The 24886-nt window shown below is 44.0% G+C and overlaps 1 protein-coding gene across 8 annotated transcripts in view; it reads left to right on the top strand.

Annotated features, from left to right (window-relative positions):
• The window catches only part of LOC120905856 (chaoptin), a 112094-nt gene that overhangs the window by 32113 nt on the left and 55095 nt on the right, over positions 1 to 24886 (top strand). The window lies entirely within an intron of this gene.

The raw sequence follows: 24886 nt of genomic DNA, 5'->3' as shown, positions 1-24886 counted from the left end.
TGAAGTGTTTAATTTTTCGTCTTGTCCAACACAGCAACACAGCCGTTTAGTGTCGGCAGGCTGCTTCATAGCTTCTTTTTTTCCCCGTTTTTTTTTCTCTTCTCTCTCTACTAGTGCACCATAAACATTTCAGCGGCGCGCGTGTTTGCGCTGTGGAATTGAAATTTATTCCGTCGGCGAGGGCCACTTTATTGAGCACCGATAAGAAGCCAACAACCCTGGGCGTCTTTGGGGGGATGTTGGGGTGTGTTTTTTTTATTTAATTTTTTTTTTGGGTGGGGCTGTAATTCGTAATAAAAAGAAATAAATTAGCCCACTGTGTAGTGTAAACAAGGAGATCTTCTGATAGGAGACGGAAGAGCGCAACGACGTGCTGGAATTGCTTTACCGGTTTAGCGCGTTGACTGGGGAGACCACGGGGTGTTTTAATAATGCTTGGCCCCGTTTGTTTGTTCCTCTCGTCCCTACGGCATCTTTCGTCGATTACAGGGTTTCCCACGATTTATTGGTTGGTTCCCATCAATTTTTGGTGGGTTCCCATGTTTGTTTGGTGCGTTCCCACGGTTTTTTGGTCGTTTCCCAGAATTTTTTGGTGCAATTGTATTGATATCCAATCGGAAAATACCAATAAATTATGGGAACGAACCAAAAATCTATGGGATACGACCAAAAAATCGTGGGAACGCACCAAAAAATCATGGGAACTGACCAATAAATCGTGGGAAACCCTGTATTGATCTTAATTCAAACGCGCTTATCGTACATTGACTTCGTTTTTTGTAGTTGAAAGAGCATACTACTCTCTGTGGAGGAATATTAATTGGACACTTTTTTATATCGATGCGGATAACGAGCCTGAGACTTTGTTCTTCTTTATTTCTCCTTCACTTTTGTACTTATTTTGATGTTTTTTTTGGGATTTTTATTTGGGTTTGGATGAGAGATGAACTCCAAACCTTTGGGTTTGCGTGATACAGAGTCTATCGGCTTCTCGGGTAGGCTATGCGAATGCTTCGTGCTGAAGGGGTGAACAATCGAGTAGGTTTGATCATTGTGGGAGCACGTTAATCTTTTCAACGATCGTGGAAGATACCAAAAACCATTTAAAAGCCAGAATTTAACATTGCTATCTTTTTTAATAAATAATATGTTAAATGATATGATATGAATGATGATGATCAGCTATTATAAAAAGAAACACATTGTGACCTAAACTGTCCCAAAATACTTTTAAGAATGTCCAGTTGTTGCAAACCTTGGAAAACTAATATCACACATTGAAACGCTTCCTGATAATCAAAGGCAAAAAACATGAATTTGTTTAGAGTGTTAAAAAAATACATTCTGTGTCCGATCTCGACTTTTTGGGATAGTTTATCTCTACAAATCCCTGATTTCGACACACCCTATATTCTTGGCTACAAGAGAATCCAAATTAAAAGGGTTTAGAGGTTCCAAAAATGAATTAAGAGGATAATGTGGTTGACGTCCGCCCGTCCGCTTTTATGCTAGCTATTCTTTAGTGGATGTCAGTAGAGATATTCGTTTTTTTAATATTAAAAGACCTGTTGCTAGACTATCTAAGAAAACAGACAAAACTCTTTGTTCTTCAAAAAAGATTCAATGGAACAACATATTACCCGGAGAAATAAAGCATACCGGATTTCAAACGTAAATGTATCAACTATGTTAAGCAAACTGAGTAACGTGAGATATATGTAGATGCTCTATGACACTGTGTAAGGTATAACTGAAGTTGTCATCACGATCTTGATGATAATGATAAGAAGATATATTGAAATTGAAGTAAGATTTATTAAAATATAAAAAAGGCATAAGATAGATCTCGAACACGCGTGTGTAAAAGTTGTCATTTGGATTATTCTTGGGGGAATTTGCTGTCTGCACCCAATCTGGGACGTCAGAACCTTGCTTGATTGACTCACTCATTGATGATTATAAGTTCCAATTCTAGACACATTAGGCACGTTTCGTTGCTATCAGTAAAACTGATCATATGCATTTCCCAGTTGTGTCCTGATAAGTGGTGCACCTGATCCATTAGTTGGTTCCATCGTATTCCATGGAGTAGGACCCGTTTTTTCTTGGACGGAATAATGTTGATCGTCTTGGAGATGCTTATGATTCGGTATGCTCTTCTGGGTGTTATCCAAAATCCAAATCCAAAAGAGTAATATTATCTTATCTAATCTGTATTGGATTAAGAGGTGGGGCTTATCATCTTCAAGTCTCAACTGGATAGGATTTAAAGCAACTTCAAAAGCTTTATTGTCTTTCGTTTATCAAGCAAAGAAGTTCTTGTTTTTTTAAACATATTATACTGCAATGATTAGATATACTCTTACAAATCAAACTGTGTTCAATGAAAAATAGATTTGTTTTTTATCTGACAAAAAATATACCAATAAAAACGCGTCTTCTGTTGGCTACGTCGTCTTCGGAGCTGCCTGAAAAAAGGGCTAATCCAACCATGCGCTGTAGTGCATCCCGAGCAATGTAAACAGGAAAGAAAACAACGCTACAAAAGTGATTGTTTTCCGTCTTTGCCTACTGTAATTACCGCGCAGTACCGGCGCGGGAGCGATCCTTGCCGCTCGCATTACGAGTGTGGCATCGGCGATGGCGTCGACACGCGTGCGTTGCACAATGATCAGCACAGTGGTTTTTCACGAAACCATTTTCATAATTTTCTCCCATTTCCCGCGGGTAAACAAGTGCCGTGGAAGTGGAAATTGTTCCCCAGTGGCGACCGGCTAGAGTGTGTGTTAATCGTTCGCAACCGTGGCCGGATGCCGGAAATCGTTTCCGCGTGATGCCTGCCGCCTGGTTGCTGGTGTTGCTCACTTAGCACGTCCCCATCGGCGCGGCGGCGGATGCTGAATTTATGGAGCAGTATTGAACAGCTAAATCAAAGCGCGCGATGGTAGGCAGACATTAGTTTGGAAAATGCTACGTGGGGAAAACTGCCTCAAAACTCTCCTTAAACGCACTGCACCGGGCGATGCTTGAGCCGGCGTGCGTGCGCCCTATTAAACGGCGAGCGTTAGCGTCTTACACCCCAAACACTCGGTGTTTATCTTCGGGTTGACGTTCGGACCAAAGCGTGTCGCTGCTTGGGTTCTTTAAAAAGGTGCGACGCTCGCGCATAAATAACACCTCACCCTTTTTCCACCGCTTTTCGAAAAGGGGTAAAGCGGGACGAGAGAGGGATGCCGTGCGTGCCGATCGGTTTGTTTATTTGTTGTACACACATTGTTTACGGTTTACACGCGGTGCTGCTGTGTTTTCCTATTCGGGGATTGGGATTGTGTTTTTCTCTCTCTTACACTCACTTCTCTTTGCTGTGTTTGTTGCGCGCCTCCATCCGTCACCGAAGAAGCTGCAGCCGGATTAATAACGCACCGGCGGGAGGCACACGGTTGCATGCCACGCTGTTTTTTGACCCGGTTCCGTCCATCAGTGCACACTTGCAATTCGGGGAGCGGAGGGGGAGGCGGCTGGCACACCGTAACCGTGGCACGAAAATTAGTCGTACAAATTACCAAACCGCAGAAGAATGGCACCGCCGCGCTACAACCTTTTCACCGCATGGTTGGCAGTCATGCAGCATCCCCTCCCCCCCCCCCCGGCTTTGGCGTCGGCTTCAATGGAGCGCTGAAGTTAATAAAGGTGTTGTTTCGTAGATAATTAACACCCCGTGACATGGGTGTGCGGTACCGGTACGCGGTTGGAAACCTTTGTTGTGGCTGCGGGAGCAGTGCAACGCTGGAAAAGCGGAAGTGAGGGCAGGGTTTTCATCTAGGATTATCGCTTTAGCAGCGTTTTTGCGTCGCGTTATCGAGGTAACGCCAACGTAGGTATTATGGGGTGTTGTGATTTGAGTTAGATTTTAGTAAATCCTAATGGGATTTTGAGAAGAATCGTCGAGGCTGATCTAAAGTCCTAGAATTGAGTGGATTCTTCAATTTGTAATGTATATACGCTTGAAGATTCACAACGAGCGCAGAGTCATCAGCAATTCTGGATGTCATCTTGCAGGTGTTTGAGCTCTCCAACATACTATAAAGCATTGCATTGAGAGAAGAAATTCCTAATAACACATTGGAAACATCAGCTATTGAACTCAAACACCTGGAAATAAATCTTTTATCAAAAGTCGCTCTTGTTGGTCGTTGGAATTGGATGTACTTGTAACAATTTGTAAGTATTTCCTTGAAATTGAGCAATGGATACGTATCTGTGGAGTAGAACATGATAACACTTGAATTGATTTTAAGAATAGAATAACAATCACAGGACCACCAATTCTCCCAAAGAGGTTGAGAATAGTGTATTCAAATAAATTGGATGTTTGTCTGGGCATTGAGGTGTTTGGGCCTAACAACAGGCCTGACATTATTTCAGACTGTGAATTGATCAGATCCATTAGAAATTTCTAGTATACTAAGGATGAAACCAATCAATCGGAGGCAGACAAGTGTATGATTGTCAAACACTGATAGATGACAAGAATTTCGCTGAAAATTGAAGTAGGAGCTAAAGGAAGTTCATGTTCTTGTATCAAATTGGCAACAACTCTCTCGGGAGCTCCATAAACAGATGAATATATAGGTTTTGCAGCAAATTCTGACAGTGTGCAGTGTGTATCATTTAACAATGTAAACTATTGCCGTTGGAACATCCATAACCTTCGATTCCAGCAGTTCCAGCTACACATCACCTATGTATACACCCCGGGAAGAGAGATTTTGGGTAGCTAGGATTGTACCACCAAACAGTGGAACATTTGATAGCCCCAATTCGCGTACTTCCCGCCAACTGCCAGCGCGAGCAATTGCCGCCAGCAATCGGGAAGTCATCGCCCAGTGGACCCACCGCACGTCCGGGGCAGCTTCGAGCGTTTTCCACAAAGTTGGTGATTATGTCAGTGAAATGAAGTAACTATTTCCAGGACTTTATTTTCGACCCGCTACTAATCTCCCGCTGCTGCTTCGCGCGAAGGCTGCCCCAAACGACCGTAGCGGTACCATCAGGCGGGCGTATCGGTTCCAGCAAATCCCTCGAGCAGCGTTCAAGTGCCCCGGGCATCGCTTCAGATCCTATCAATGCGCTCCCTATTCCTCCATCCAGCTGGCAGCATTTCCAAACCGCCTGTCAGGAGTAATCTTCCGAATGGGAAGGAGGCGAAACAAAAGCAAGCGATAAAAAAAACACACACACACAACAAACTTTGGGATATTACTTTTTGATGGGCGAGCAACGAACGTCCAGGAATCTCGTACGCGCTCGTGGAGGAGCTGTCAGACGCTGGACTGACCAGTTTCCAATTCGCCCGAATACCAGGAACGTTTTTTGCTGTTTGCTTCATTTTTTTGAACTACAACACTGGGGGCAGACCTATTAGTCTCGGTACGATTAGCTAAACAGTTGAATTAGGGTGTTTGTGTGTGTGTGTGTGTGTGTGGGTTGAGCATGAATCGGATGAAGTCTAATTTATTTTATCAGCCCCCAGATACGCTGCTCATCCAAGCTGAGGGGCGAACCATTTGCGCGGTAATTATTATTAGCCTCGTAATGCCACACCGAAAAACAGCTTTTACACGGCACACCGCTTCCCGCGAGCGCCCGGTGGTGCAATTTTCCGATATCGATTACCGTACCTGCATGGGGGGACACGGGCGGGACGGGGGCGGTATTTGCTCGCTGCTCATTAATGGGCGGCCCGTAACCGTAGCACTTTGTTCTTAACCACGCACATCATCGTTAATCATGTTTATCAAACAAACAGCCGTGGCTTACGCGATTGCGAGATGCGAAAGGGATCACTCGGCCTCCCCCGCCCCCACCAGGCTCCCTCTCCAGCTAGCTCCCATCTCCAGCTCGAATCGGTTAAATAGTTTCGGAAAATACGGACACTTTGCCAATTTCGTTGCCGTGGCGGGCCGAGAGAGAGAGAGAGAGAGAAAGAGCTGGAGCTAATATTCGCCAGGAAACCATTTCCGAGCTGTGCGTTTTGTCGCTTTCAGTTATTGGGATCGATTCGCGTGCCCGCGCTCGACCGCGGTTTTTTGGGGGGCCGGGGCAGGACTGCTGCGGACGCACCGCGGCCGTTAAATCGGGTGGAAAATGTGTTTTGCCCCATGCACCGATACCTGTCAGTGTCAGGGCGTTGGAGTTTCGGCGTGTCGAACATCGGCATGAGATGGGATGCTGTCGGATGGTTTGTGTTTTAGCCCCTCCCCTTGCCCCTAGCGTCTCCTCCTGCTCGCGTCTCTCAATATCGCTGACATGCCGTGGCAGCTTCGATCCGCTTCCGACGGAATTGCGGGACGGCAGGCAACTTCCCTTGCGTTTGGTTTGAAATACTCGGTTCGGTTTGCCGGGGGGGGGGGAATGAAATTGTAACCGATTTGTAGGACAGCCGGTAGTCCATGTCCAGTGGGCAAATGGAGTCAATGTGGGCTCAACTTGGGTTGGAAATGTTGGGCATGATTTGTGTTTTATAGTGACTGAAGGTAAAGGGGATCATGCAGTAGCTTAATAGTAAACTATTTCTAAAACCCTCCAAAGCCAAAATGGTTTCAATTGCAAAGTGTTCAAAAATAAGATTAGTACAGCGTGTGAAAACAGTAAAAGAAAGCGTTATGTGTTGAAGTCAACATTGGAAATTGGAACATCCTATTCGGGTATTTGTGACGTATGGTATATAGCTTTTTTCGGCGAGCTTTTGCATGCCTTTGAAGGTACAGTTTTACATGACGTTTCAAGTTTCAAGTGTTTCAGCTCCTTATACAGGGTTTCCGATGATATTATTGACATGTTCAGCGAGTTGTTGAATCGTTCGAGCATATAATCGACTCTTTCAGGGAGATATTGAATTGTTGCGAAGCAGGCGTTGACACGTTGGGCGATACTATTGAGTTGTCACATTCGTACCGCTTGATGAACTACAGCATGGTTCATTATCATCAGAAGGTAAACAAACCGTTTTCGAAAAATTCATGCTTGCTTTAACTAACTTATGTACTAAAAAGCTTGAGGCATGTTTTCAAGTTTTGGGACATCTAAGAATGAACAATTATACAACACAGAGTGTAAACAAATGACAGCTCAATAGTATCGCCGACCATGTCAACGCCTGCTTCCGAGCAAATCAACAACCCGCTGGTTATGTTAATCGAAAACGCTGTAATGGACCTATCGTATAATTTAGTAAAACATATATGTTCTAAATTCCTAGCGATTCATCGGATAATGGCAAAAGGAAAGCAACATTGTAATTGGCCCGAGCTAAATTTTAAGCCAGCAAGCTGACATTTTCAACCTGTCCGTGAAACAGTACCCAAGTGACATTTGCTCGAAACTGTTTTCCCATATCTGCTCGATTATTACTCGATACGCCTGAAATTGTGGATTTGTGTCTGATCAAGTGTGTTGAAAGCGCTAAAATTTGGTGAGTTCGTAAATTAGACTTGCTTCTATCGATTGACGATGCCGTCGAGCTCATTTTACACACATAGCTTAGATTTTTGATGAAAAAACAAAAGCTAATTTTGTGTGACGTTATTTTATAAAAAAATCAATATTATTTAAGTATAAAATGGCTACCTGACCAATTATAACGATAGGAATCATCGTTTTCGAGCGAATCTAGAAGAAAAAACAACGAAAAAGCCGCATCACAGTTGATTTTAAAGGCCTTTTTCTAAATTCCCTTTAACTGGTGCAGTTTAAGGGAAGTTTAAGGCTCCAGTTTAAGGGAATTTGCTCGAATTCCCGATTATTCGTGCTCGAAAATGTCAAGTGGGTATTCATTACCCGTGTTGTATCCGTGTGACAGTTGGGGAGGAACGAAGATACATTTTAGAATCCTAATTGTTTCCCTTTTTTCTGTTTAAATGGGGCTTAATGCTTATAATACATTTACAAACAAACAGTTTTGAACCATTTTTGACCAAATCATATGCTTCAGCAAAAAAAAAAAAAAAAATCTGCGTACCTTTTATCCGGCTGTCCGTTTATCCGTGCTGTCGAGAAATGACAGTTCAATACAATGGTGACATTGCGTTATGAGCAGGATATTTGAAAAAGCGGTTAAAAGAGCACATTGTCCTAACATAAGACACGATAATTAAAGCAAATTTGAAATATTCGTATAAGAAAAACATGAAGTTAATAAAAACTGGGTTATTTTTATCAGCAATTGAGATAATTTAAACAAAAATTGGTCAGGAACTGGTGATAAAATATATCATATGACTCATTATCCGTGCTATTCGCTAATCCGGGCGAGGTCAAGTCCCGAGAAGCCCGGATAAACGGCGCTCCACTGTAATAATAATCATTGATGAGCTGATTTGATCAAACGATTCGGGGCTTGTTTACAATTCACCCGCCAACTGTCAAACTTCATATAAAACAGCTGGCTAATATTGTAAAAGCCTCCCCCCCCCTCATTAGCTAAAAACTCCTGATAAGGCCTTATTAAGTACTTATTAGACGGAGGAAAATACTGCCATTTCTCGATTGGCATTGATCTATCAAACCTAGGCTTTGGCACAAAAATTCCTCTCGTACGTGTAGTAAGGCAAGAGCATTGTTCTGTCACCTTTCACATTTACTATTTAATTTATTGATTTTCTTGGCTGTATCGGAAAGAAACATTCGTTGTTTCCCATTTTTGTTGTTTTTGTACATCATCATCCGGAAGTTTAATTCGCTCTATCGGCGTTGACAGAAAAAATCTACTCGGGAGCAAATGAGCATGCCGAATTCCGAATTTCCGACTAGCATCTATCTGTCAAACCCTATTTGAAGGATGGATTCCAAAATCGAATGACAGTATTTTCCTCCGTCTAATAAAGGCCTACACAGTTTGTTCCCGAGTTACGCGGTTCTCGACTTACGCGGATTCGGAGATACGCGGTTTTCTAAATTTGACAGATCACATGTCAAATCAGTACAATTTGCATTCCAGTTCAGTAAAAATTGCATTTTAGCTAATAAATTGAAACCACTTACGAGCCAGAAATATTATAATTTTCTGCACGAATCATATCAAATAAATAATAAAGTGTATAAAAGTTCTAAATTAAAAAAAAAAAAACTCCGAGTAATCAATGGTTTTTTGTATTCAAAAAATGTGAAATTCGACTTACGCGGATATTCGAGTTACGCGGATTCGCCGGGAACGCAGAAACCGCGTAACTCGGGAACAGACTGTATAGTAAAACGATCATTACGAAGCACAGTTCATTCAACTTGATTGACTTGAAAAAGGCAAAAGGAAGTAGAACGCCTGATGAAGCTAGCACTACAATTATTTAATCAAAATCGTTCAACATTCCAAAGCGTTCACTTGACGTAGCAACATGAAAAAGGTCACCTGATGAAGCAAAACGGTCCTTACAAAACATCATTTAACAAAAAGGCAAAAGGAAATAGACCATCTGATAAAGCAAAACTAAAATAAATACAAACAACTGAATATCACAAAAAAAGAACAAGTAAATCACTTGGAAACACAAAAGGAAGTAGATCGTCTGATGATGCAAAACTATGATTGGAAAAATATCATTTCACATAGCAAAAGATTCAATTGGCAAGGCAAAAGGAAATAAATAATACGATAAAGCAAAACTAATTGAAAAAAATATATTTATTCCTAATTGTAATACACTTGAAAAAGCAATGGAATCAATCTGATGAGACCAACTATAATTGAAAGAATATATTTCAACATCTCAAGCGTTTAACTTCATCTCAAGCGAAGGAAAAAAATAAAGATCGCCTGATGAGAGAATCCTGCCTTTGAAAAATACATAAAAATCGAAGCGATCGACCTTTCAAAAACACTAAACGAAGCTGAGCGCAAAAATATCGTCATAAAAATGTCAGTTAAATATCAACGTGTTTCACTTGAAAAGGCTTTAGCTGAAGAAAATCCCACCATTTAATGCTCCAATGCCATCCCCTCAGATTGGAAAGCAGTACCAAAGTACCGGTGTAGAAATTGAAGCCTGTTCACCAGGCAGCAAGGCAAATGCGGAACGTCATTTACGGGCATTTCATCGGACGGCACAGTTTGCGAGCCCTTCCGCAACGGCAAGCAGAAACGGTGCGCTGCGAAAGTATCGTGCCCGTGTCGTACTTTTAAATTATGTTAATTCGAAGCAGCAGCTCGTTTTAAAGTTTGCCCAGTTTTGGTTCGCGTCGGTACATGCTCGGGTCCGTTCTGTCTACCCCTTCCCTCCAGTTCCTTCAGTCCAGTTTCACAAGGCGGGTGAAGATACGACTGCTTTGCTGTTGCCTCCGTCGCCTGCCCCCTTTACCTGCTAATTAACTCTCATCCGGTTAGTGATAATCTGTAACCGTATCCTTTACCGACCAATGCAGGGGAGGGGGGAGGGTGACGGGTGAAAGGGGGAAGATTGTTCAAATCGGATACAAAGCGCACACGGAGCGGAATCTAGTTTGCACACCGAAAATAAGCTCTCCAGCACGTTCCAGCACCGGACCGGGAAGAGCATCTTCGGTGAATCAAACACACCCACACACACGCACGCGTGCTTTGGGACGGGTAATAAGTGTAGATGACGAATGTGTGCGTGTGCAGAGCGAATTAAATCAACAGTAAGTTAGCGCGCCGCGGCGCCGCACCGATACCTTTTCGGGCGCTGTTTGCGGTGCGATGCGATGTTGCCTACCTTTCGGGCGCGCAGACCGGCTAGCTTTAATTTGATTTGTCAACTCCCGGGGGGCGGGCGGACGTGGCACGTTTTTTTTTTTGTGTGTATGGCAGGGGACGGATGGAAGGACTCTTCCTCAGCCTCCCCTTCACCCCCCCCACCCCGCGTAGCGTGGCATAGTGACAAAACAAAACTAGCAACACAAATATATCTGTTTTGGGTGCGAGTTTATTTTTTTGCTGCTGCTGCTGCTGCTTCTTCTATTTGTTTTTGCTGGCGCCGTTGATGCAGTATGCATCGCCAGCCATCGATCCCGGCTCGAGTTTCAATTTGGGGGCCTGCTGCTTTATTTAACGTTTAACGGCTTGATGTTTGACCGGCGCAGTGAGCCGAAAGCCGCACCGGTGAGTTGGTTTTTTTTTTTTTTTTTTTTTTTTTTTTATTTTTTTTTTACGGAGCACAGTTGACACAGTTTCACAGCAATTCAGGAATTTATTTGCTGCGGAATGTGTGTGCTTTTTTTTTTTTGTTGAATGCTCCCATTGAGTGCGTTTTGTTGCTCGCTAGGTTGAGTGGTTCATCCGACTCTCGCTCGCTCGCTCCAGTGCAGAATGTTTTTAATTAATCGGGGCAGCATTTTCGGACCCTCTAAGCATTTGCAATAGAGGGACAGAGGGGCAGAGGGGCGTACAAAAAATGTGGAAATATAACAATTAAAATTGAATGAGCACAACTCTACCAAGCGTAATGGATCTGTTTTTTTTTTCTTGCTGTTGTTTGGGGTTTCCTTTTTATATACGCAGTTTCGTCGTTACTTTCGCTTCTCGTTCTCGTGTGCGTGATACAAACGTATAGAGGTGCAAACAAACCCAGAGCGAAACAGTAGAAAAAAAAAAAACAAAAATGCTCCAACCTAAGCAACACTATTTTTCGCGGGCGGACAAAAAGGCGACGCGAATGTCAAATGTCAAAAGCGGTTCAGCGGCGCGTACGGCGCCGAATGAGTGTCACTGTATATCGGATTTGTTTATGTGCCGTTGGGAAGGGTGGAGGGTGGGATGTATCGAAATTGATTCGAGTGCGAGTGAAATAAATTGTGCCGCCAGGAGAATGGGGCTCGTTTTGTTTTCGATGTATCGATCGAAAGTGGCCCTGCACAAGTTTGCTAATAAACCACCGCAAACGCAGCACTAGGGTCGGGTCGGGACTGGAGGGCGTAAAATTATAGCACTACTCAAATTTAGACCGTTTGGTTTCGCTTTTACAGTTGCTAGATTTCCGTTGGACTATGGTGCACAAGCAGCTCAGCAGTTCTGAAAGGTAGAAAAACCTGCTTTTCGCTTTCCTCACGCGCACCGCAAAGTTGAGAAGCGTATTTGGGGAAAAAAAAGGTAATAATTTCACACAAAAATATAAACCCACGCACGGAGTGGAGTAGACCATTCCGGCAAAGGTACGGTAAGGAGTGTGAAATGTGGCGAAAGAAAGCGTTCGAAAACGAAAGCAGTTACGCGCTTGAGGGGTTTTTGTTTCTTTCTTCCTTTCGTTTCTCATGTTTCGTGGATGGTCGAAATTTATTGAAATGGGCTCCGCGCGGTTGCTACGATGAAACTCTCTGGGTGGAAAAAAGAATAAGAAGAAGAGGAAGAAGAAGAGTAAAACAACTCAGGAAAAATCATACACGCACACGCCTTTACATGCCGCCGCACTTTCGCCCCCATCCCGCGAAAGCAATCGGTTCTAAATAAATGAACGGGAAGCTTATTTATGACTGCCGGAGAAGTTGTTGCACCCCTCTCCCCCTTCCCCCCACCCCCCCCACAACCACCATCGCAGGTGAGCGCGGATATAATAAAGGTACAAAGATGAATAAAATGGCCCATATTCAAAAGGGCAGAAGTGTTGGAAAAAAAACGAAAAAGTTCACCCGCGTCAGCGGCAGACGCGGCTTAAACTGTCTGCGCCCGACGTTTCGCGCGTTTATTGTACGAGTGTGCGTGTGTGTGTGGGGGGGGGGGGGTGAGAAAATTTTACCTTTTAAAGGATGGGATAAAGAGCGGGGGAGGGGAGGGGGGCTAGAAAGAAATACAGCCCAACTTTGGCCAGCCCGCGGTGGGGCCTTTCAGGAAAATTGGAAAGGCCGTGTATCGGTTAATGATGGGTTTTTGTTCACTGCCACTCAACGGGAGGGACTCAACGGAGGAAAAAAATCGGGGCGGGGATAGGGGGGGGGAGTCATCCATTTTTCGATCGGCTGCGTGTATGTGTGTGTGTGAGTGAGCAAGAGAGTGCATGACCTCCTCGTAATGAATCGTGCGGTCCTTTATGGGGAAGTTTGAATGTGTGCTAGAGCGTACCGGGCAGAAGAGTGGGAAGCACTGGATCGGGGCGGAGGGTAGAAAGTTGAGCAAAGTTCTCTTTCCACTCCAGCAGCTAATCAACTGCCAAGCAATGAACGCGATCATTTTCCGACCGGACACTGCTGCCATATTCTGCTCGGTTTTGCTTCGATTTTATCCACTCTTTCTCTCTCTCTCTCTCTTTTGCTCTTATGACAAATTCCAATATTTACAGGGTTTCCCACGATTTATTGGTGAGTTTCCATCAATTTTTGGTGGGTTCCCATATTTTTTTGGTGCGTTCTCACGATTTTTTTGGCCGTTTCCCAGAATTTTTTGGTCCAATTGTATTAATATCCAATCGGAAAATACCAATAAATTATGGGAATAAACCAAAAATCTATGGGATACGATCAAAAAATCGTGGGAACGCACCAAACAATCGTGGGAACGCACCAAACAATCGTGGGAAACCCTGTATGAAAAAAAAAACACGTGGAGTACATTACTGCTTCTAACTGCTGCTCCGGAAACGAAGCATCGATGATCGTCGTCACAGGTGAATGGTGCAGACAGGAAGAAAGAAATGTCTAAAATCGACTCCGCACACACACACACACACAAACCTACGCGTGGCTTAGAGATCCGGCTCGAAGGACCAACTTTTTTCGGACCCCTGCTCTGCACACTGAACCGTGGGGGAAATTTTGTCATGAATGAGCACCTGACTCTGGTACGCTTGCCTCGAGGGCTGTCCTGAACACACAAAACCCAACCAAAAAAAAAACAAAAAAAAGAGTCTATAACCGAGTTTTGCCTTCCTAAATGACCAACCGGGCGACAGCCGAGAAAGCAAAGAAACAAAAAAAAAAAAAGACACACAAGAACAACGCCCGAAAGTAGGCAGCCGAAGAAAAGCCATCGCAGAAAGTTGTTCGCTTCACCGAATCAATGACTTTTGCTTTTCAACACTTCCCCGATATCCCCCCCCCTCCGTCTGGTGGAAAAGTTGAGCGACAAAAGGCGACCACCACCAACGCCACCGCCACCGTGTGCCCCCACGGCAATATCATTTGCTCGAGTGAGTTTTGCTCGCTTTCGCATCGAAACAGCAGCGCTTGCTGTGCGGCCGGTTGCCTACCTTTCAGGCGCTCAAGACGAAACGCTCGCTGGATCGATTGTTTTGCAAACCGAGTGTGTGTGTGTGTGTGTGGGGAAGGCAAAATCAAATCAGGAGCACACAGCATCCCGGGGGACTTTAAGTGTCCGGTTTAAGTGTACGTGTCGCTTAGTGGCGGGAAAACAGTGAAACCGCAGCAGCTTCAGTTTGTTCAGCCTCGAAGCTCGATCTGTATATTGTAGGTCGGTTTCAGTGGCCAGGCAGGCCAATGTACAGCAAAAGTACAATGGCACGATAAGTTTGCTCGTTCAGCGGAATAATGTATTGCAATTCATAAACATAACCTTCCCGACAACGGGGGCAAACCCCCTCTTAAAGTGGGCCCTTTCTTTGCCATCGGGCTGCTGCCGGCTGCAGCTGCAGGAGCTCGCTCAAGTGGCCGCTCAGCTGGCCGTGCAGCACTCGAAACCGGGCGAGTGCAATATTTAAATGGCAGCAGCAAGTGGACCGTATCGGGCAACCTTCTTCGAAACTCAAGCAGCATAAATTTGCCCAACCAATCGGTAAATGGGGGGGGGGGGGGGGGGGAGTTCGGTTTCCAAAAGGAAGGGGCAAAGTGTACACACTCTTTTGTGGGGATTTGGTGTGCAAAACGTGCTGCTACTGCTGCCGCTGCTGGCTCAAATCAAATGATAGCTAATTGTTTTCTCCTATCACCGGAGCCAACCTTCCGAAGTGGTTCTTTCGCTGCCGCGGACCGCATCAGCACTCGTCGGTGGTTGGATTTGGGGGTGTGAAAATTTCCCCTCCCCAGTCGGATGGTGGCGGCTTTACTTTTGGGGAAAGCAGGAAGAGAGTGATTTGTTTACACTTGAAGAAACCGCACCGCATAGTGTAAGCCTCCGCCGCTTCGGTCGAGACGCTCAATCGGGGTGTGTACATATCGGTTTGGCGGTTGGCAAAAGTGTTACTTTGTTTCGTGGTGTGGGGTTTGATGTTATTAATTGTGTCGGGTAAGGTGGCGAATGCAATGGGGAATGGGAAGTAACGAGCTTTACCGCGAACCGAGGCTTACGCTAATGAGAATCATACACAATGAGTTTGGAAGATTAAACAGATTGCCGACACGTATCGCACAAGGGTGCCATTTTTGTTGCGGCTCGACTAAGATGCTAAAAGCGCCTGAAAGTATGCAAAATGTGTGTTTGGCTGTATTAGGTATATTGCACCGATTTCAGGCAGTTCTAATCCTGTTTTGGCTCCATTCGAGTAAAGAAAACTAATCAAAATGTTAACAGCTTCAAATGTAATTAAAAACAAAACGTAATTAAATTTGACGTCGATATTCCAACTATCCAATGCTTAGTATTGTACTGCTCGATTTCTTTACCCAATTACTTGCCGATATGCGATATCGAGCAGTCGTTAACTGGTTTGACGATAGTTTAATCAAACAGGAATGGACAACAAATGAACTCGATTTATGAAAAATGAACTTGAAACGACTGCTAAATTGTGTGTATGGCTTCCGAATGTCAGCAAATGTTTGTTATGTTCACTGTTCGAACGTTTTGTGACCAATAACTCGCAGTGAAATATGTCTTAACGCTCGAATAGTATGCTGGTAAATCCGTTGGATTGGGACAACATCACGCTGCGATCTGGTTTAGAGCAGTTCTAGCACATATCGAGCAGTTTCGAGGAAAATACAGGGTTTTCCAGGGGTTATCATAGTTGCGGGACACTTCCTTAATTCTTTTCTATTGGAAATGAGCTTCATATGTTGAAAATTGGACTCTATAGGACCCTTTTTGGACAGGCTCCTTCAAAATTCCTATTGAATTTGTCCAACAACAAGAGTGCTATAGAGTCCAATTCCCATTACATAAGGTTCATTGCATGTTAGAAAGAGTTCATTAGGTGTCCCACGGCTATGAGAACTCGTGGGAAAACCCTGTAATCCCTCAAAACAAATTCGAGCAGCTTGCGAGCTTGCATGAGGCCTCCCACCTCATACAATTTCATAGTCCGAGCGTTCTCACATTTAAGCAGCTTATGAGCACAAGCAGCCCATAGTTTTAGCTGTTATTATTAACGCACTTCACTGATAGTTTTAACAGCCCAAATCATACACAAATTGCCAGCTCGACTGACGCCGTCAATCTCATTGCTGCTGCACAAGTTAGATTAGTTCTTTGATGAAGGGCTTTTGAGGGAAGTGATTGTGATTGTACAGTAAACTGTGATACATTTCGTGTTATTTATGAATATTAAGGATTCAAAAATATACACATGCTCACAAACAAAACAAATCCTGTTGTTTATTTCATCGATGGCGCTCGTTGCTTGAAAATAAAACATAAAGAAAAATAAGCCTCGGCGCCCTAGCATAAGGAAGCTTCTTAGGCGCTATTTAGAAGGACCACCTGGAACTTTGATGCTGTTTATCTACTGCAAAAGGCGAATCCGATCAGCGATCTTTAGCTTGCCAAAATGAGCTGCTTAAGAAAGTTTGGCTATTTGGGCATGTACATAAACGAAACAAATCTTATTGTTTATTTCATCGATGGTGCTTGCTTGAAAATAAAACGCGAAGAAAAATAAACCTCATCACCGTGGCATAAGGTAGCTGGTTAGGCGCTTTTTGAAAGACCCGCCTGGAACTCTGATGCGGTTTAACTACTGCAGACTGGGATGTGCAGAAAAAAGTAAAACCATAAACATAAGAAAAATTAAGTTAATATTTTTTTAAAAATAAAAATAAAACCAATAAAAGACAGCAACAAGCGTACAGACAGCGAGCCTTTTTTGCAAGAAGATCGCACATTTTATAGTACTAAGTTAGTTTGTTTCTTTACTCAGTAGAAAACGGTAAGATGAACCTTAACGTTCGAGCAGCATTGTTTGTACAAATAATCGTTCGAATTGTGCACATGCTTCCTGGCGAAGCTTCGCACTTTCTGTCGAATAGGTTTTGTTTGTGTGGTGTTTTTGTTCTCCTTTTCCCTGCAGCACGCATCCTTGACGGGAAGACACCTTCATTCCAATGTCTGCCAGGAGATCTCTCTCTCTCTCTCTCTCTCTCTCTCTCTCTCTCTCTCTCTCTCTCTCTCTCTATCGCAATTTGCCACCATTCGATGCAAAAACATGTCGCCGTCGATCGCTTGCTGGTTGGAAGCGGTTTTGCGAAACGTTATCGTTTCAGATTATTAGCATAAAGCTTACCATGACCGGACGCCGCTCCCTGTCCCAAAAAACCACAAGGATGATTTTATTATTTCAGTCCCACTTCCCCCAATTACACAGCCACACACACACACACACACACACAAACACTCATATGATTTCGAGCCAGTGGTGCAAGTGATGGTGACAGTCTACTCCATGTGTTGAGAATTTATTCTTCACGAAGGATTCGATTTTAGCCCCTCCTCCGTGCGCTCTTCCCGCTTTCGCCCCTTTCCACGATGACACAGCAGACACTGCTCGAGACGAAATTGGCTTCCCGAAAAAGCGGTAGCGGTTTACCGCACAGAAGGAACACACACACAAAAAAAAAGGCCAAGACCGAAGCCAAACTGAAAGCTCGACAAAACAGGCAACGGCACTCTCTGCTACGTGTTTTTGCTTTTCTCGCCACTTCTCTGCTTCCTCCAGTCCAACCCCCCCCCCATCCCCCCCCTCGCTCGTCATCACTGCACCCAAAAGCTGGGCGCTTGCCATTGCCAATTCGCTTTTCGGTTTCGGCTCTGTTTTCGCAGGCCAGGAGTTTGTTTTTGACTTTTGACGCTGTGGGGGCCAACGAGCGCGTCACCGGGACCGGTGGGAAGGGGGGGGGGGGGGGAGGTGCAGCCGAATAGGCCAGGCAAATGGTTCGTGTACGTGCAGTGCTGTGCACAGGACACGGCGATATGCGACACAGCGCCGCGCGACGACACCGGACGGAGCAGGACACGACGGACTTGCGGTGGCACCGGTTTCGTGCTGTCCTGCTGATTAATTTCGATGACGAGCATCAGCCACGTACGTTCAGCTGTACGTGTGTGTGGTGTACGGTAGAGTCGGCACCATATCTTCCCCGTTCACAAGCAACGTCCGGAGCATGGAGCGTGGAGAGGTGACGAAATCGAGGAACAACTCCTAAACGTCCCCATTTTCGTCCGCAGATGCGGATTTTGGCAGAAAGGGAAACCTTCTCCCGGTATCGGTGAGATGCATACGATGTCCGAGCCCGCTTTGTGTGTGTGTGTGTGGGGTCCGAATATTGGTCTTTTTCGGTGCGCCCGGAAAATGGTTCGCACTCCAGCCGGGCGATAAGTAGCCCGATAAAATGGCAACATTTGGACAACGGGGCACGGCCCGGGCAGATGGGGCCGCAAAACTCGGCTCGCGCTTTCAAAATGCAACCCAGCTCCGGGGGGGGCGGGGGGGGGGGGTGTCTCCTGGTGGGCTGGAAAATCTAATTTATGTTCCCAAGCGCATTGGGCGGGGGGATGAGGGACCAGAGCCTTTCACGGCCTGTCTGTTGTTGTCGGGGAGTGCACTTTTGCCGTAGCCACGGATAGGCTTTGGTTTGGGGTGCAAGGGGGGGGGGGTGGGTAGGAGATTTAGCGGTTTGCGGGTCCAAAAGTTCACTGTTTACCGCTGTCCACGTGCTGGGCAGCGGGTTTGCCGAAATGATGGGATTAGTTTGTTGCTCAGGTGATGGGAAAAGTTGTTGTTGTTGTTGTTGTTGTTGTTGCTGTTTTCTTTTCCATTTCGCAGCCCTGTCTCGCTGCGCTGGACGTTGAGACTGATTAGTTTCCGCCGGACCCGGTTGCTTCGGTACGTCAATCACGCGCGCGTGTTTACGATTCGGGCCCTCGAAAGTGGGCGCTTTGCGCTTGGGCGTGTAATGAAAATCGATCGAATTTGTTTCGCCCGCTTATTTACTGAGCGGTTGTTTTGTGAAGCGCATTGCATACGCCACGGGGACGGTTAGGAGTTTATCTGATGCTGTTGAATACTGTTGATTGCCTGCAGAGCTCCCGATCAGCAGGACTTTTTTTTGCAGAAATGCAGTTGGTTACTGGTTGTAGTACAGACATTTTTATGTTATTTTTTGGTGTTATTCACTTTGTTTGAGCACTTTAATGGAAAAGGTCCCGAATCTTAGTCAGCCTTTGTGTATGGAGTTTGGCAGTTGGCGGTTGAATCCATGCCCACATTAAGGTTCCAGATTTTCAGCCTTGATTCAGGAAAGGTCAAAATCTATTAAAATGTAATAAACTACATGTGAAAAAGAAAAAGAAAAATATTTTAAAATGTATCTTTGTTCCTCCGCAAATGAAGGGTAATGCAATATTTATTTATTTCTTGAAAAAGGATCTGGCCTCCGTGGCCTACATACTAGTGGTGGGAGCTAGGGGGGGGAGCTCCGGAATTGGTTCCGGAATCGGTTCCGGAATAGGATCCTGGAATCGAATCCGGAGGCGACTCTGGAATCGGCTCCGGATTCAACTTCGGAATCGGCTCCAGAACCAACTCCGGAATCGATTCCAGGATCTGATTCCGGAACTGATTCCGGAGCCGATTCTGGAGTTGATTCTGGAGTTGGTGCTGGGGCCGATTCCGAAGTTGAATCCGGAGCCGATTCCAGAGTCGCCTCCGGATTCGATTCCAGGATCCTATTCCGGAACCGATTCCGGAACCAATTCCGGAGCCGATTCCGGATGCAATTCCGAAGCCGATTCCGAAGCCGATTCCGGAACCAATTCCGGAGCCGATTCTGGAAGAAAATTCCGAAGCCGATTCCGGAATCGATTCCGGCACTACTGGACCTACTATCGGGAATCGAATCCAGAAAACTTCGGAGCTAGTCGGAATCGATTCCGACGAAATCTTCATTTTTCCCATCACTACTACATACATCCCTATAAATACTAAGGGACCTATTACTAAACGTTCTTCTGATCTAGTGCTATATGTTCTTTTAAGCGTCGCAACCATTTCACCATTGCAATACGTGTGAACCTTGTTTGATTTTTTTTCTAGCCTCTCAATTACAGTTATTTGTGCAGGGAACCAAGCTACTGGCGATTACTCAATTATTGGACGTACAAAACAACAATACAGAGATTTTAAGCGCTGTGGATCGTGGAACATTTTGCTTGTTCTTTAAATAATTCCTAGCATCCTATTAGTCTTGGTCAAGACGCCTAAATCCTTTACTGTCTCAGATCGTTGTAGAGGCTCGTCAGAAATACAATATGCGAACGTTTACTGACATTTATCGACACACAATTTACAAGACACCACGAAAAAAAGGTTGAAAAAAAAGAAAGAAAGTTTTGTAAATGTTGACAGTCACTGGTGCCGTGACCAGGATTATATGATCCGTCTAGGGCTGGACGCTATGGTAGGTTTACTTCATATAATAATTTTATTCTAACGTATAACTTTAAACTATACGGATTGCGCGTGCGTCTGATCGCTGCCGTTGCCGTTCGTGGAAAGGTATGGTTCCGGCCGTTCGGGCGATCACCTCTCGCCTGTTGCCCTCTCACGCACACCAACCAACGCGTTGAGGGCCGCCAAATTATGGCACTCTAATTATAGCATGGCTAATTCGAATGTTTCGTGCGAATAGATCGTCTCATCCGCAGGTCTTACTGGGTAATACATTTTTAAATCGCCCGCATAGGAAAGCTCAGGACTCTCAGGCATTGCCTTTGCAACGTCGTTAATAAATAAATTAAATAATAATGGGCCTGAAATACTGCCCTAAGGGACGCCTGAGGGTCGACTAAATTCTTCGGCAAAACTCGTACGGGGCGACGCACTAAGTAGGAATCACTCAATTTATCCTGAGTAAAAACCAAGCATGAAAATTTTAGCGAATGTGCGTTTGAATATTAACACGATCAAATGCAAAGTTGAAATCAGTATAGATTGTATCAACTTGAATTCCTTTTGTCTCGCTTCTCAAAACAGTAATGTAGAAACTGAACGACCAGGTATAAACCCATGTTGTAGTGGTGTTAAATGGTGAATAGTGCCTAGCAATAGGTGCTTATGAATCAATCACTCAAACAATTTACTAACTGTACAGAGCATAGAAATAGATCTATAGTTACAAATTCAGGCTCTGTCTCTTTTTTTTTATATACGGGAACAATTCAGGATTTTGTTCCAAAGAGGCGGGAAAACACCCAGATTGAAGCGAGTTGCTGAAAATAATATAAAATATGGGGGAACATATGAACTGTCAAATGGGTACAACCTGAATGATGAATTCTGCATGCATTTTGCAGATGAGTCTACAAGACACATAACAAAATAGCAGCTGCAACCGGTCCTTTGCCAACCTTTCTAGTTGCATTACGAGGGACCGTCAGTTTGCCTACTTTCAGGCTGAAAAATTTGGCATTTAGTAAAAAAAGAAATGTTTTTTTTTCTACCGCAAAGTAATAAGCATTAATCAAATGGTTGTGTATTTGGGGGAAAAAATCCTTTTAAAATTTGCAACGCAATCTCAAGCATTTACAAAAAAAAACTTAAAAAACAACCCCTCCTGAACGCTTAATAAACTGTTTACGCTCATTTACTAATTGCTGTACCGGCTTTCCACCGTCCTCCCTTAGTTCATCCCATCGCTCTATAGGTTTCTGCTTGCAGACTTTTTGTTTGCTTGTTGTTTTTCGCCAGTCTCCCCCCCCCCTCCCTTCAAACTACCCCACCGACCCCGCGAATGTCGTTACGAAACTTTAATCGTAACAAATGAAGCCACCGTGAGTTGCCGGAATTGATCGAACGTAACTAATCATTTCGCCGTTCGACTTCTGGACGGCTTCTTGCGCGGCGTGCAGGGTAGGACGTTGCCTCATCCGTGGCGCGGCAAACGCTCTGCCTGCGACAAGCGCTGGAAGCAGAATTTAATTTTCAAAACAAATTCCACTAATTTCAACCCGTCAGCGAGATGTGCATAAAGTTTTGCGCTCCCTTACTTTCCTGTGCAGACATTTTTTAGTCAATTATTTCCCAACCTTCAATCTGTTTTGCTCGTGTTTGTTTGTTTGTATGTTTTTTTTGTTAGGAAGGAAAGGGGCGTTTATTTCGCTTAGCGGTGGGGAGTCGGACCACGGTAACACAATAATCGATATTCAACTACTGGTTTTGGGAGACGCACGCCTGCTCGGCTGTACTTTCTCAATATTGCTCAGCGTAACCGGTTCGGCGGCGTTATGCTTGCCACTTTCCCTGCTGCGTCACAGGACATGTTTAACATCCCTCGCGGGGAGGTGAAAGGGCTGACTCACGGATGGGGGAATTTTAATTTCGTCGTTCGAGTGGTGAAACAGCACACAACGCATGATGATGACGACAGAACAACAACAAAAAAGCAAGTAGAAATAGATGAACGAATGGTGGAGTTATACCGCGAAAAATAAAAAAAAGCAACTAGCAGCGAAACTCTTAGCAGCGTGATAAAAAATCGCAGCCAAGAGCGGGCGGATGCAGAAGGTTTTATAAAATAAACTGTCGAACACAAACTGTGCGCGTACGCTGCTGGGAAAGATTGCTCCGGCGAGGGACGGAAAATTGGTAACTTTGTATTTTCGTAGTTGCGTGCAGGAACTTTCGCCCCCGCTCCGAACTGCCACTTAATTTCTGCCACGATGCGTTTTGCTGGGATAATCGACTTTTTCTGTTTCATTTCGAAACTTCGCCACGTCGATAAACTCGCGGCAAAGTTGGGTGCGTGTAGCTGTCTAGCTCTGGGCTAATATTCTGCCTGCTTTCGATATCTTACAGTAACCGTTGTTATTATTTTCGGCATAATGCGCCTGAATGTATGCAATTTGTATCAATAAGCACGTGTTTTTAAACCTGCTCTGTTAATGTTTCAGCGTATGTTTTCAGCTTTTAGGGGTGGATAATATTAAATGATTTATTAATAAATCATTCTTTTCGTTATTGATTTACTAAATCTGTAGAATTAATGATTTTGTTCAGATTTGGGCGTATTGCAATAAATTTTGATATATTGTTACAGTTTTTTGTTGAGGATCTACTACGATCTAGTAATTTGCATACATTTAGGCGTTTCAAACTGATGTTCTAGATATATTTGGGCATTGCATTTAGTGTTGCTTCCACTGTCCAATGTTTCAATTCTTACTTCAATTAGATTACTTCAATGTTTCTTCTTCTTTTTCTTATTTTTTGTAGCAAATGCTTATTATTATTGAAATTCATCAATCTGTATGATTCATAAAACTAACTCTCACTCCTGATGAAATTCTCAATATTTTTCATAAATAATTTGTTTACATTTGTTGTTTCACAATAAAATACGGTATGTACTGTGCAACATAGCAGAACATACTTGCAGGTGTTTACATAAGTGAGTGAAATTCAATTGAGGATCCCGGTGTCAGATCTTAGTGAGCGGCTATATAATTCTTTCATCCCACAAAATAGAATTCGAGCAGTCTGCGAGCTCGCATGAGGCTTCGCACTTCATACAACTTTATAGCCCCTGCGCCCTTAACCAGCTTGTGGGGGCAAACAGTTTTTCACCCAACAGGTTTTGCAGTTTTAATTATAGCACTAGACGAACAGCTATCAGCACATATTATGGTTACCTAAAAATAAGTTTTTTTTTCACATTTCTTTGTGAAAAAAGTTACAAAAATCCACTGACTGACCATTTGGACGAAGAATTAAGAAGTAATAAATGTTTATTATTAAATCTTGTAAATTAACAAACATTGAATAAGATTTCGAGCATGAGATATTATTCAAAAGCCATGAGAAGTTTATTCAAAAATGCAATTGCTTGTTTTGCATTGTTTCTAGCAGTGCTGCAAAGTGTAACTGTCAATGTCATACAAAAATCTGACTGAAAAAAAAAAATCATGTCAGCGTCACGTACTCATTAGTGATAATCAGAGGTAATACTCAGAGGTGTGATCAATGCATACTTCGTGACATTTTTGAGACCAACGCTTGGTCAGTCACTATGTCATGACTTTTTTTTTTTACTGTGATCAGCTCTGCTAAATGTCACTGACATAGTTATGCCAAATTTCGACTGAAACAAAATAATGTCAGCGTCACGAGCTCTACTGTGATGATCAGAGATGAGACTCGAACAGTTGTTGTGACTATCGCATGCTTGATGACATTTTGTGATACCAACTCTTGGTCAGTCACTTGGTCGTGACATTTTCTGTCGGTGATCATCACTATGGTCATGGGAGATATGCGGTGCGTGCGAGTGGTTCCAAGAAACAAAATGAGCATGTTTTCTCGCTCTGTTTGACCCGACAGACCATCAAAGCCGACAGAGGGAGAAAGCATGCTCATTTTGTTGACCACACGCCAAGTATATTCTAAAAATGCCGTGATTATCAACGATAGAAAATGTCGTGACGAAGTGTGTGACCAAGAGTTGGGTGCTAAACAAAATGTCACCAAGCATGTGGTTGGTCCATCAACCTGCTTGCATCTCACCTCTGATCATCTCAGTTGTAAGCGTGAGCTGATTTGAGCTTCATTTTAGTCGTGAGTGTTGATGGCACTGTTCACAGCCAGAAACAATCATGATTATGCTTGCGCCGGCATTAAGCTCAGCTTGTCAGTCAGAGGCATTTGCATATCGTGTTTGGCATGGCATGACGCACTTTCATTGAGTATCAGCAATGAGCATCAAGCTACCACGGATATCTTCATTG

This window comes from Anopheles arabiensis, chromosome X (genome assembly GCF_016920715.1).
Source record: "Anopheles arabiensis isolate DONGOLA chromosome X, AaraD3, whole genome shotgun sequence".
Taxonomy (NCBI): domain Eukaryota; kingdom Metazoa; phylum Arthropoda; class Insecta; order Diptera; family Culicidae; genus Anopheles; species Anopheles arabiensis.
Note: the sequence above shows the minus strand (reverse complement) of the source record. Positions and strands in the feature narration are given on the sequence as shown.